Here is a 13,693-nt window from a genome sequence, read left to right on the forward strand (position 1 = left end):
TATTCTGTCTCTCAGTGTTACAATACACCTACCATTTGATTTTTAGACTGATCATTTCTTTGTGAGTGGGCAAACATTGAAAACCAGCAGGGGATCAAATACTTATTTCATTCACTGTATGTGGTTGGGTGTAACTTTTTTTTTTGCAAGAAAAAACATTTTTTTTTTTTTTTTACTCAACCTTTTTTTTCCCCCCATCACATAGAGCACACAAAGTCCTCTATGTGAGGATTTTTAGGGGACAGGTTCTCTTTAATGAGGCATGCAGGGTTTTTTAGACCTTCTTAGTCTCCTCTGGGCTCCACTGGTGGATGAGCAAGTGGAACCTGGATACATGGTAGGAGCACATGCATGTGGGGAGGGGGTGGGCACCATTACTTGGGGCCGTGGAAACAATCGGGTAGCAGCGCAGCTGCCAGACTGCTTCTACCTGACAGGTAGCAGTCTGCCTATTAGTGCTAAACACAATCCAAATGGCTGCAGCCCTCCAATTGTGTATAACCCCCCCCATGTCAACATATGTCTGTACAACATATGGGCCTGGCAGCAAAAGGGCAATTTTAAACCTAAAACAAATATATATTGCAGTTTACCAATTCTTAGATGTGGTGGCTGCATTAGTGTTCTTTTTCAGACTTTCTTTTTTTTTTCCTCACCTTGTGATCTGGACAGTAAGGCAGCCCATAGGTTGAATTAAAAAAAAAAAAAGACCTGATTCCCCCATCCACACATTTGAAGTGGATGAGGGAATCTGAATACACTGATCAGCACTGCCGGCTATAGCCAGCAGCACTGATCGTCCAGAAATTTTTCCAACAGGCTGGTTGTACAGAAGTTGATCGGTAAATTGACTTTGCTTGCCCTTACATGGATCAAAATTTCATTTATAGCAGGCTTAAATCTGCTGTGTTTCAAAGGGGCAAGTTGTGTTACAGATGTAACAGTTAGAGGGTTGAAACAAAATATTTACTGCTGACAGGGGTGCTTACAATGATCAACTTTTATTTATGTAAACCCTTTAGCCCAAAACTGCTGTAACTGATTAAAGTGTGAGCCGGGGCTCAGCTTTAATGTGTTACTGTATTTATATTCCAATAGTTATTGAACAATTTTTCAAAATATCAGATAGAACAAGCAAACAATAGTCATGTCACAATAAGTAGATTTTGCCACAATGCAAAAGAACATGGTTGATCAGACAGAAGACAGGCAGTGTTAATGTATTTAAATCTGCTAGTACACCTAACACTTCCCTCCTCCCAGATTAGCAATGCTGTGCCCCCTGTGCTCTTTCATCCAAAGTGAAGGCACTCTAATACAGGAGGTGTGGTACAAGCCAGATCACCATGTGAAAACATAGGGGACAAAGAAAACTAATGCAGCCACCACATCTAATGAATGGTAAGCTGCAATACAATGCATGCTTGATTTTGGGTTTAATAGGTCTTTGAAAACCTCATGCCAATGTGCTTGTAATAATGCAAGGAAAACACAGGGATTGTAGGGTGGAGGAGATTGTACAATCAGATCATTATGTAGCAATACCCAGACACCTGGTAATCAATGCCCCCTGTATTAGGAGCTGAGCCTCCATCAGAACAATACGATCCGGTAATATGGCACACAAAGGTACCCAGCTCACCCACAATCAGTCACATGGGCTCCAAGGCTGCAGATAACAACAAGCATCGTCCCCGATCAGCCCATCGCCGGGCCCATTGTGGTCCAGCAGCCCCCTCCGGCTGTAGGTGAGCCATCCATTACCAGGGATGAATATCCCAGCACTGCCCGGCCTCCCCCGCCCCCCACATACAGCACATGGCGATCCGATCCCCCGGACTCCTCTATATCCCGACCTATCCACACTACAGGGGGACCCCTCACCACAGCAATCCGTGCCCGGCCACCGATCCGGCATCCGCCTCCTCCCGCTCACCACCAGCCGGCCCGGCTCCCCTCCCAAGAACCTTTGCGCCAAGGATCGGGCCTGCTGTGCATGTCGGGAAGTCCGCCTTCCGATCCGGCGATGCCTACTGGCTCCTTGCTAAGTTTAGACAGCGATCTCCTCCAGCTAGGCCATCGGAGGGGCCCGCCGGTCTGTGATAATTAGAGATTGCCTGGAAAAGGCACTCGATTTTACCGAGAATTGCCGTTTTCAGGAAGACCATAAGTTTGGATGGTCTTCTTACATCATCAGGCAGGGACGGTAGCAGCAGGATGCGTATAGGCTGTTCATTGGGCACAGGCTGGAGGGGCGTATTTGTGGTTGGTGCCGCCCCCTGCACGGAGCTGCGGCTAGTGTTAGGTTTACCCCATTCAGTTCTTACTCCTGAACACCTCACTACGGGGCGGGGCCAATGTTCTAGCTCTGTTATGAGGCTCCTGGCTGTGTTCAGGGGCAGACTGACCATTTGGAAACTTGGGCACTGCCCGAGGGCCCGGGGTCAGTAGGGGGCCCCATGAGATGCCCCTGGTGCCTTTTTCATAGGCTTTTTTGAGTTTGGGCAAGGACACGGGAGCCCCATGATCCCCTATTGCCCGGGGGCCCCATGAATTGTCAGTCCGCCCCTGGCTCTGTTATATCTTTTATTAAAGTAGAAAAGTAAGTAGAAGGCAACATTTTTTTTCGTTCTTGCTAGAGCAAGAGAGGGTTATAACCCAGGTCAGATGTTTTTTCACCATCTGTGTCCCTTTAGGGAAATTTGCCTTCACTTCCTGTCCCATAGCCATACAGGAAGTGAGAAGTGACCCGATCGGAACCTCCATTCTCCTCTATGGAGCAGCGGGTATAAACGGACATGTGTCCGTTTACACCCGCCAAAATCAGATCTGATCCAGCAAAAAGGGACGGATGGATCGGGTCGGGTCGGATGAAAACGGACAGGCGGATTATTTTCATCCAACCGCTCATTGAGGAGAGCGAGCAGCTCTGTGTCAGCTCTGCATCAGCGGAGAGATCCCCCTCTGAGCAAGCGGATCCGCTAAACGGGTCCGCTTCGTGTGAAAGGACCCTTTTTTCTTCGAAAAAATGTGACTGAGCTGAACGCCTGTGTGAAAGAACCCTTATGTAGGCCATAGATGGGTTGTTAATCGTCCGATTTTTCAGCCGAAAGAAAAATCAGCCGATTTTCGTACTGTTAGTGGATTAGTTTGTCTGCCATTTTTCATGTATTTTGCACTTTCAGATTATCGGTTATGTTGGGAAATTTGCGGCCAATTTGGACGATCAGTCGATTTTCCTGGCAATGATGGCCAAATCGGACGATCGTTTTAACAATAAAAAATGTGCGCATGAGCTGTGACCTGAAAGGGACAGAAGTTATGGGGTGAACTTTATGATTTAGTCGGACGATTTTTTTAATCGTTGGTGGCAACGTCGGCTGAACGAACGACCGATTTTTAGTTTATCGTTCGAAAAATCGGCCGATGTTCGACCCGTCTGTCACCTGCATTAGTCTTTCAAAAATGTTGGTATTTTTTATGGAAGCCAGCAATAAATGCCTGGTCATACCGGTGCGATTTCAGGTGCGATTTGGGAATAGAAATTGCATCTAATGAATGTCGATGTCGATGTCTTAACATTAGGGATTTGCTGCAGCGCGATTTCTAAAGTAGTTCCTGCATTACTTTTTCTGCAGTTTTGTTGCGATCTTACATGCACACAATACGCACAATTCTAAATCACTACAGTGTGACTGGTGACTAAAAAAGTAACACTTTTTTTACTTTGATCAGTTATGAAAAAATATATATTGTTACTGTAGATAAAAAGTATACATCTCCATTTTATAATTTGTCCAGTGTAAAATGAAAGTAGAATTCTGAAATAAAGCATTGCAAAGCTATTTACAAATGAATTAAGGGCTACTTCACACCACATGCACGTATTTGATGCGTTTCGGTGCATTTTCGATGCGTTTTATCACATTCCAGTTCAGTGCAGAAAAAATACATCATGCTCTACCTTTTTTTTCTGGAACTGACTGCAGTGGTGTGAACTGTGTCATTGAAAACCATATAACCTACTTTCCATTTGTTGTTGATTTGGAAAAAAAAACGCACTGGATTGCATATGATGTGAATGGGTCCTCAGGGTCCAACGCACCACAATGCACCTACACACATCAAAAATGCATCAAAAACACACTGGACCCCAGTGAAAGGGTTCATTGGTAACATGTCCTGTCCTCGTTGCCCCACTGCCTCAGGATCCTGGGAATAATGTTTGTTCTTTAATACAAAAAGATAGAAAAAGGGTGGACCATCAAAGTAACCAATCACTAACATAAAACAAATATCGATATGTAAAAATTATGAAATACTACATCAGCAGCTGTACCATTCAAGGCATTACCATTTAGGATGGGTTCACACATATGCGGTCCGCACCGCATTACTGTGCAAATCACATGCGAATTGTGTGCAGTGCAACTGGAGCCATACACTTTGTATGGCTCAAATCGCACCAAATCCGCACAAAAAAGGTGCAGGACTCTTTTTTTTGGTCCGCACTAGAATCGGATCGCATGGGTATTCACACCTATACAATCCGATTCTGCACATCGCACCGCGTTTTGCGGACCGATTTCGGGGTGTTGTTAACTTACACACCTGCAGCATGGACGGGGTGTAATTCTGATGCGGTGTGGAATTCGCACAGAAAACGCTGCAAATTCCGCACCGCATCAGTGTGAACCAGGGCTTACACAGAAATGAGAGATCATTCCTGGGAAAACGAAACTAACTGCTACCACACTTACACAAGGAATGAGAAATCTGAAACCTGACTGTTACATTTACACATGAAATGGAGACAGCATAACAAAACGAATACAATGAATGTACATATTTTTCCTTCACCCAGTACAGTGAAAAAAAAACAGGAAAAAAAGCATCTGAAATGCATCAAAAATGCACCAAGAACACATCAAATGCATCAAAAACGCAAATGGATCAGAAGGACTTTTTTGTGGTATAAAGTAGCCCGTTCCAGGAACCATTTTTTTGGGCATTGCGCATCTCACAATTTTGTGCTATCAAGGTGCATTTGTCAAGCAGAAAAATGTGCCATGATCGTGGCAAAAACGTCGCCCGTTTTCAGGTGCCCTTCAAATCAATAGCACCTGAACACAAGAATGAGCATTTTCACATTTTAACAGCACGCTGTCAAATCTCAGGCAGAATCGTGTGAATGGAACCTAATGGCCTAAACAAATGAATGAGGAAAACAAACTAATCCCTGGTTCACATCCGTGCGGCCATGCGGGCCACAGTTTGCGTGGACACAACAGCCCATTCGTTTGAATGGACTTCCGTGCACCAGGACCTGCAGGGAAGAAGACCCTGCACTACTTGGGAATTCGTAGCCCGCATGGGAACCGAGGTTCCCAGTACAGCTGCAATTTCCAGTGTGGATGGCATGCCATTAGAATTAATGGCACCCACCCACGGGTCCCGCATTCCTCTGTGTGAGTGGTGTGGCTGCAGGCATTTGTGGGGGTCCCACAGTGGCACCACCCACACAGATGTGAACCAAGGGTAAAAGAATAGCTTAAATATTAAAAGATATGGGTTTCAGTAAAAAAAAAAAATGATACTCACCTAGGTGGATGCAGCATCAATCCGATGAATCGGCTGAAAACAGGTCACAGTAGTGCAGAACGAACTGCACTCCTGTGATCCATAGAAGTACAGCCAAAATAACTTTGGCTATACGTCTCCTTTAATTTTTAGAAAAATAGAAATTAAAAAAAAATTCATCAGGAAAATTCTACGTAAAGTGGAATTTAGGTAAAATAATAAAAATGGGCGGACGGGAAGGAATTTGAATCAAAAGAGCCATGCTTTGTCTCTTCTGCATTACAGTTACTTACCCGCCTGTCTGCCCTTGTACAGTGAGCCATGCATGCGCAGCTCACTGTACAAGTTTGGCAATGGCGAATCTGATTGAACTCCCATGCATGCACAGGAATGATGTAATCTCTGCCCGGCCAATGACAGAAGCCCGAGACTGAGACCCAGAAGTTGTCAGTGGTGGGGAGGGGAGCAGAGGGACACAGCATCACTAGAACTAAGGTGAGTATAGATTAGACATGTGCAGTTCCGAATCGAAATTTGGACACATTTTCTGTTATTTGGAGGTGCAAATGTATCCAAATTCTGAATTACAATAGTAACGAATTTAAATGAATCTGAAATAACAAAACGAAATTTGAATCAATTCCCAATCAAAAACAAATTCGAATTTGAAAACAAAATTCGAAGACCAATACGAATTAGAAAACAAGAATAGAATAAAATAGAACAGAAAATAGCGAAATAGAAAAGAGTAGAATGGAAATTAAAATAAAAGAATAGAATAGAAAAGAATACAGGAAAAAAGAACAGAATAGAAACAAAAATAATAGAACAGAATACAGTAGAAAATAATAGAGTAAAACAGAACAAAATAGAACAGAAAATAAAGGAATAGAAAAGAATAGAATCCAATAGAATAAAATAGAAAAGAGTAGAATAGAAAAAGAATAGAATAGAAAATAGTAGAGTAAAACAGAACATAATAGAATAGAAAATAGAGGAATAGAAAAGAATATAATCCATTAGTATAGAATAGAAAACAGAATAGAAAATCAAAGAATAGAATAGACAATAATAGAGTGAAACAGAACAAAATAGAATAGAAAATAAAGGAATATAAAAGAATATAATCCATTAGAATAGAATAGAAAATATTAGAATAGAAAATCAAAGAATAGAATAGAAAATAATAGAGTAAAACAGAGCAAAATAGAACAGAAAATAAAGGTATAGAAAAGAATAGAATAGAACATCAAATAATAGAAAAGAAAAGATTAGAATAGAGAATTAACGAATAGAATAAGATAGTATAGAAAAACTATAAAATAAAAAATGGAAAGAATATAACTGCCTTTCGAAATTTGAATTTTGAATAGAAAGAATTTGAATTAGAACAGAATACATTGTAATGGAATATAAAATAATAGAAAAGAATAGAATAGATTAGAAAAGACTAAAATACTTTACAAAAATGTGTGTGCTAAGCTATGGTGATTTGACTAGTGATCAACAAAGGCACTGTGAAAATTTTGCTGAAATAGAAATCTCCAATATAGTCGTGCAGCTCTTCGGATAGCCCATATACCATCAAAAACACATATGGATTGTGGATTATGGATTGTAACATTAGAATTATTATCGAATACGTTAGAATGGTTTTCAATCCGTTGGAATTTTTTTCGAATACATTAATATTATTTTCTAATCCGGTCGCACTCGAATAAACAAAAGAAATTCTGAAACTTTATTTAAACGAATTTAACTAATCGAACTAAACTAAATTAGTCAAATAACAAATCTAATGAAACTAAACAAAACAATTTTTTTCATTTTGCACTTAGTATAGTTGCGCTTTAACCCCGTAGCCTCCCTGGCAGTATTCCCGAGTGTAGCTCGGGGTAAAGTTTCAGTACCAAAAGCAGCAACCCCGAGCTACACTCGGGCTTACCATGCGGCTCTGCTCCGGGATCTGTTCTCTTACCTTGTCCTGCGCTCCCGCGATGTCCCTCCTGCAGTGTCCCCTGTAATGTCCTCCGGCGGATGCCGGCATCCATCTTCTGGGTTCTGTCCCCTGCGACGTCGGGACGTACGGGGACAGAGCGGTGGGAAATTTGAAAATGACAAAAAGTGACATTTACTAAATACACTAAAATCACATAGTATAACATTACTGTATCAAACCATTTCACATACATTTTGTCCCGAGTGCTTTGTCCTGTGCCCTGCCTGCATTTTTACCGTTCTTTCTGCCTGGAAACTGAGAAACGTCCATGGCGTCCAAAAAGCGTCGCTTTAGGTCAAAATCGGTTTTAGACCGGCTAGAGAACAGCGATAGTAAATCAGAACCACTTGCAGAATTGAGTGATAATGATTCGTGGGGAAATTCGTCATCAGACACTGAAAACGATTTTGCGACTTTGCTCAGCGATGTGCGAACTTGGCGCTATATTTCAAATTTCAGTGTTTTTGGTTTGATAATATTATTGAATTAAATTTATTATTATTATATTATTATTTTTTATGATTATTTATTAAATTATAATTTATGATTTTGTGTTTCAAGTTTTATCATACCCAGGATGTTTACTAGACTCTTGTTCGGACAGATTTCAGTGAGTTATTCCTAAAAATTACAGGCCTACAATAAAAAAAGATATATTTCCATGCAAAAAAATGTACTGCTTTGAGCACAGAAATATTGACATAATCAGACCGCTAGGGAGGTTAATGCCTGAAGGTTGTATATCACTGCAACTACTTTGTGTATCTGAGAGAATTGTACCTTGTTTTTTTTTTTTTCTCAGGACAATATTGGACCTTTATTTGATGATAAATGCTAATGCATAGCTCCTGTTTTTATTAGAGGAAAACTGACTTAACATATACATATACGGCGGCAGGGCGGCACTCACAGGCAAAACCACGTTTTAAGGTGTGTGTTTTGTAAACAAATAGGGGGCGCGCATGAGGCGTGCCGCTGCCCTATTTGTCCCGCGGATCACCGCTGCAGATGTCAGTCCCCGGGTCACAGACGCTCCTTAGCGGCTATGTCCCGGCGATCAGCGGCAAACAGTGACAGAGAGCACAGCTGCAGTAGCTGTGCTGTCTGTCACTTCCTTCTCAGCTTGAGGATGAGCTGATCAAGAAAGAACAGTTTCTCTTTCTCGATCAGCCTTGTCCCTCCCAGTACACACCCCCGCCCCCTAGTAAAACACTCCCCTCACTCCTATAACCCTTCCCTGCAAAATAAAGTTAACCCCTTCCTCCCCATTGCCATTGTCAGTTTTTTTTTTTTGCACTGATCACTGTATTAGTGTTTTTGGGGATGTCAGTGACCCCAAGTCAGTACCCCCCAATGTCAGAGTGTCCGCCGCAGTCCCGCAGTCCCGCCATAAGTCCCTGATCGCCGCCATAATTCACTGATCGCGGCCATTATTAGTATAAAAAAAAACCTAAAAATCCCAGTATCTTTCCTGCCATTTGTAAACGCTATAACTTTCACGTAAACCAATTAATTTACACGTATTGGGGTTTTTTTTAGGAAAGACATGTCGCAGAATGCATTTTGGCAGAAATTTATGACTAAATTTGATTTTTGCATTTTTTTTTACTGGACATGTTTTATAGCAAAAAGTCCAAAATATTGTTTTTTTTTCCTCAAAATTGTCAGCCTTTTTTTTTTATAGCGCAAAAAATAAAAACCGCACAGGCGATCAAATACCACAGAAAGAAAGCTCAATTTGTGGGGAAAAAAGGATGTAAATTTCATTTATGTACCATATTGCATGACCGCGCAATTGTCCATTAAACTAGCGCAGCGCTGTATAGCAAAAAAATGGCGTAAATTGCAGTATCTATACCATAGTTTGTAGACGGTACAACTTCCACACAAAGCAATCAATATACACTTATTGGGATTTTTTTTTACCAAAAACATGTAGCAGAATACATTTTGGCCTAAATTTATAACCAACTTTGAGTTTACTATATATTTTTTATAGCTGAAAATAAAAAATATTGTTTTTCTTCAAAATTTTTGGCCTTTTTTTGTTTATAGCGTGAAAAATAAAAAGCGCACAGGTGATCAAATTACACCGAAAGAAAGCTCTATTTGTGTGAAAAAAAGGACTTAAATTTCGTTTGGGTGCAGCATTGCATGACCGTGCAATTATCAGTTGAATTAGTGCAGCGCCGAGTAGCAAAAAGAGGCCTGGTCATTAAGGGGGGTAAATCCTCTGGAGCTCAAGTGGTTAAATAGTTTTACAAAATCATGATTTGAAATGTAGCTGTGTATTTCTTGCTCACCACAAAATTAATTCTCCTGCTCCTGTTGGTGGTCCGAATGCCATATATGTGCGTGTTATCTGTTGTGTGTACCGGTCCAGAAACAATCGCGTGCCTATTGATCCTTTTATCTATATTTTTTAATTCCATCTAAAAGACACTAACCCTAAGGCTCAGTTCACACTGCCACGACTTGGGATCTGACCTGTGAGACCCCAAGTCCCATGTCATGTGAAATCCCATATTAGTCAATGAGAGCTGTGTTAATTTGCACTACTGAAGTCGCTCTGACTTTAGAAAAGGTTCCTGTACTACTTCAAGGTGACTTCTATCCGACTTGTGCCCATAGACTTTAATGGAAGTCGCCTCCAAATCGGATCCTCATCTATATTGATGTAATTTGGATCTGATATTACAGGAAGATTAGCTGTAGCTGATATTCTCATTGGCCACAGGCAAAGTCTCATGGCATGAAAGTCACTTCAAAGTGGTACTTAACTCACATCAAGTCACCATCAAACCGCCAGCAAAGTCGCACCGCAAGTTGCACGACTTTCAGGACTCAGTAGTGTGAACCAACACTGACAGACCCTGATCTAGCTTAAAGCGGAGTTCCACTCACACTGTAAACAAATAAAAGTCAGCAGCTAAAAAAACTGTCACTCACCTGTCCCACGATCCCGCGGTGTCCTCCCCGCAGCCCGTTTCACCAGATGTCTGGTGTTCCAGGCACCGACATCTTCAGTGTGGGCACCTGGCTGTGACAGCTTGCGGCTTCAATGATTGCAAATATCAATGAAATACACTGAAATAGCAATAAAAAAAAATTCCTGATCACTTGCCCAGAGCAGTTCAATGTTACTATGGTAACATTGTATTGCTTTGGTCACAGTGTTGAAAAAAACAAAATAGTAAGAAAAGGAAAAAATAATGTACTAAAAAATATATAAAAATGTGAAAAAAAATTTAAATTACATTTTAATTTTTTTTATATGCTGTCACCAGTCAGTGTCTCTTATCACCGCCACACCAGTTGTATAATAACACTGTACACTGGACTATTGACAATATGTAAAAAAAAAATGACTTATTTTTTTCTTTTAATTTCTACATTTTCCAAAAAATTGTACCAAAAAAGTAAAACCTCCAAAAAACTCACCATGCCTCTTACTAAATACCTTGAGCTCTCTATTTTGCAAAAATGGGTAATTTGATGGGCTGTCAGTACACCAGGATTGATCGATTGTCATATATATATACTATGGTTTGTGGACTCTATAACTTTCCTACAGACTAAATAATATACACTAATTTGGAGTATTTTCACCAAAGAAATGTAGCAGAATACATTTTGATCTAAATTTATGAAGAAATGTTATTTATTTGCAAAATTTTATAACAGAAAAAAAGAAAAATGCGTTATTTTTCAAAAGTTTCAGGATTGTGTTGTTTTATTTAGCAAGAAATAAAAAATAGAATCTCTATTTGTGTGAAAAAAATCAGTGATGATTAAATATGACCAAAAGATAGCTATATTTGTGTAAAAAAAATAATAGAATTTTTTTTATGGGTACAGTGTTGCATGACCGCACAATTGTTATTCAAAGTGCGACAACACTGAAAGCTGAAAATTGGCCTGGGCAGGAAGGGGGTAAAAGTGCCCAGTATTGAAGTGGTTAACATGGGACCCTTTTGTGATAATAGGAACAGAACTGTCTTGAACTAGTTGTGTACTACATTTACAATATTACAGAGGTGTTGGAACCCCCTCACTTGCACAATTTTGGAATTTGATTTTTATTGTGTTTTTTTTATATTTGAACCAGGGGCGGACTGACAACTCATGGGGCCCCCGGCAATAGGGGATCATGGGGCCCCTGTGTCCTTGCCCAAACTCAAAAAAGCCTATAAAAAAGGTACCAGGGGCATCTCATGGGGCCCCCTACTGACCCTGGGCCCTCAGGCAGCGCCCGAGTTTCCAAATCAGTCCGTCCCTGATTTGAACACGGTATTGGTTATTATTCTATATGCATACATAATGGTAAAACATTGATATATTTTCCATATATATATATATTTTTATGATATTGGTTTGTTTGCAGCATCTCACATATATAATATTTGTTTGGAGTTTTGATTATTTCTGATTATGTTAATGTTACGCAGCACCTTATAATACAATTATTCATGGTTTGATGTGGGAACACAGTTTAGTGTTTTGCAGCACATTTAGTTAATAGGAAGAAATGTTTGCACTAATTTAATTTTGTGAAATTTTTACACAAATTTAATTTTGTGAAATTTTTACACATTGGAGGTTGCAGAGTTTTTTTATTTACTTTCATCATAATAAGGCCTACCTTCGTGATGTCACATATTTCTATTTACGTCGGCACCAGCAGGTTAAGAGGGTAAACTGTAACTGGAGCTTTCATCAAAATAATACCTGTAATCCTGTCATGAAGGTCCTTGTTCAGGCACTTCCTGTTACTTGGTGACAACACTCCATTCCCGTCTCCCAGTTTTTCTCCAGCATTGTCCCTCTATTACTCAGGCTTACAATGGAGACTATAAGGGTATGTATGCTCACAGCATAGGCATGTTCTACCAATGTCACCATCAGGAACCCCACCCTGAGAATGAAATGCTTTTGCAAACACAATGTCATCCTATTAAGGTTTACACCTACTTTAAAGTGTTACTAAACCCACAACAGTAAATTAGTCTGTATATGCAGTAAAGCACGCTTGTTATTCTCACTGTAGAACCTAAGGGGTTAATCCTCTGCATTGTGTAAAAAGGCCGTTTGATCCTGTCTACTCTGGTTCAAATGTCCACGTCTTATGTCCTGATAAGACAGACTGAATCCGTAGCCACATGCACATGCTCAGTTTGGTGTGTATTGCTAGAGAGGTTTTTTTTTTTCTTAGGAGAGTGCATGTGATCAGCACAGGGCCAATCAGCACTGTCCAGGCAGAGGTCAGGGGTTCTGCATCCTCCTAGAGCAGAAAGAAAACTCTTCCTACAAGCTTTAGCTAGTGCTCTTCTGGACACTGATAGAAGTCGCAAGACTGCTCTAACTGCTGATGAGAAAAGGTATTTAGCAGTTAATAATTACTAAAACAATTGCATTTCCATATTGTGTGTACTGTGGGAAACCAGATATAGTGAATGCAGGGTCCTGGGTTTAGTAACACTTTAACACGAAAAGTGATCAGCTGGTCTGAAGAAGACGGGGTGCGGTGGGCTGAGCAATGGCAGAGCCAGCTAATAAAAAATGCTTTACTAGACAAACACACTGTATGGATAAGTTCAGTTCTCTTTAAGGTTAGATTTACACTAGCCCACTTTGTATTCACTAAAAATACAAAATGTTCTCTGAATGGCAGAGGGGTCAAGTAAACAACCCACTGTGTTTGATAAATAGATGGGAAGTCACTCAAGCAGCACTCAGAAGAGACCAGAGCCAAGAGTATGCTGCACAGGCTACTAGTGAGTTTCTGCATCCCCAGCAGCCCTGTAGATGTGAGATATGAAGAAGTAGATGTAACCAGAATGATCCAATGTAAGTTTAAAAACAATAATTCCTGGAGTTCAGCTTTAAAAACAAGTCAGTGGCAGTTGCCCACTGCCCCAGTTGTGCTGTGATTAGTTACAGCACAAGCCAAGCAGCGGGTCCCAGGCAATAATTTATGGCTGGGAACCAGTGATCAGCAAAGCGGAAGACAAGACAGAGCTCTGTGATTGTAAACAACACAGAGCTTGGTCCAGACAGCAGAGATGTGCCGTTCTTTTTTTCTTTTCCCCCTGGAATGCAGGGAATAAAACCGGC

At 40.6% G+C, this 13,693-nt stretch overlaps 1 protein-coding gene across 3 annotated transcripts in view; it reads right to left on the bottom strand.

The window, feature by feature from the left end:
* Window positions 1-2,133, bottom strand: part of TRRAP (transformation/transcription domain associated protein) — a 236,450-nt gene extending 234,317 nt beyond the window's left edge. For 2 of the 3 annotated variants that reach the window (XM_089682734.1, XM_089682733.1), the window contains exon 1: window positions 1,885-2,133. The gene's annotated coding sequence lies outside the window, so the exon portion shown is untranslated. The remainder of the gene's footprint in view (window positions 1-1,884) is intronic. The other variant, XM_089682735.1, reaches the window with a different exon arrangement.
* Window positions 2,134-13,693: the final 11,560 nt, after the last annotated feature.

Source organism: Staurois parvus, unplaced genomic scaffold, assembly GCF_062004578.1.
Source record: "Staurois parvus isolate SC_StPar_1 unplaced genomic scaffold, SC_StPar_1.0 ptg000297l, whole genome shotgun sequence".
In the NCBI taxonomy this organism is placed as follows: Eukaryota; Metazoa; Chordata; class Amphibia; order Anura; family Ranidae; genus Staurois; species Staurois parvus.